Here is a 1,226-nt window from a genome sequence, read left to right on the forward strand (position 1 = left end):
TCTGTGCTCTGCTTTCTATGCACTGTCCTGGAAGTTCATCATTAACTTGAATGAAGATCCCAGCCATGGTTTCCCCCCCCCCTTTTTTTTTATTTTTGACAGATTTTGCTATAGGGTGTGTACACTCCCCGGAGAGACAGAGAGAGACAGGGGGCATCTTCCTCCCTGTATGTCAATGTGTTTACCAACCGAGAAGCTATCTGAACCTCACAGAGACAGAAAGCGAGAGATCACCCCCGGGGGGTATGGCCACATCGCAATTCCTTCTCCTCCATTCCCCTCTTGAGATTTTGGGCATGCATACACGTGCGCCCAATGCGAGTGTTTTTTTAAACTGCTGGGTCTGGGACTTGAACCACAGTCAACTATGTGGGAGTCCAGCAACATAACCATTATGCGATCCACCATGTTTTAAAAGTGTGTAGAGAAAGCCTGAAAGGAAATATGAATCCTACTGTGGTCATCCGCATGTGACAGGAGTGCGGATAATTTGTGTTGTGTGTTTTGCTTTTCTTTTATTTATTACATATTAAAAGCGTGACCTGGGTGCATGGTGTTGAGAACAGGAATGTTTTTGCTCTGTGTTCCTGCTCTCCAGGACAGGCTCCTGGGCTTGATGAAATCCTGCTCCTGCCCAAGTGGATATGAGGTGGAGATGAAAGTCCGTGTTCAGGGGCTCCCCCCGCAAGCCTGAATGCCTGTAAGACATGAAAGTTCCGCCGTCTCGGGACGGATGGGTCTTCTTAACGCAGAGAGTAATGAAGAAGGAGCTAACCTGCGGGGTCTGTCTCCCTTTCTGTTCCACAGAACTCCTCCATCCAAGGCGGCATGCAGCAGGAAGTCAGGTGGGAAGGGCCAACTGAGGTGATTCTTGAAATAGCAGGATCCAGACTCTAAAGTGTCTGTTTCAGTCTCTCCAATTCCATGTGGCCAGTACAGTTGGTGAGCTGGTTAGTTGCCAGAGGCTTGAGTCTGGTGTCTTTCTCAGGAACTCTGGATCTGGTATGGAGCTTGCCAAAACAGAAGCGATGACAGTTCTCAAAAGCTGGTGTGCCTTAGGGTCACTAGTGTGCTTCCCGGCCCCACCGAGAGTCTGATTCGGCAGTTTACACCACTGGCCTGTGAGTCGGAATTTTAATAATTTCTCTTCTGCTAGTTTCTTTTTCTTTCTCTTTTCTCTTTTCTCCTTCCTTCCTTCCTTCCTTCCTTCCTTCCTTCCTTCCTTC

Source organism: Tupaia chinensis, unplaced genomic scaffold, assembly GCF_000334495.1.
Source record: "Tupaia chinensis unplaced genomic scaffold, TupChi_1.0 Scaffold139943_1, whole genome shotgun sequence".
Taxonomy (NCBI): domain Eukaryota; kingdom Metazoa; phylum Chordata; class Mammalia; order Scandentia; family Tupaiidae; genus Tupaia; species Tupaia belangeri.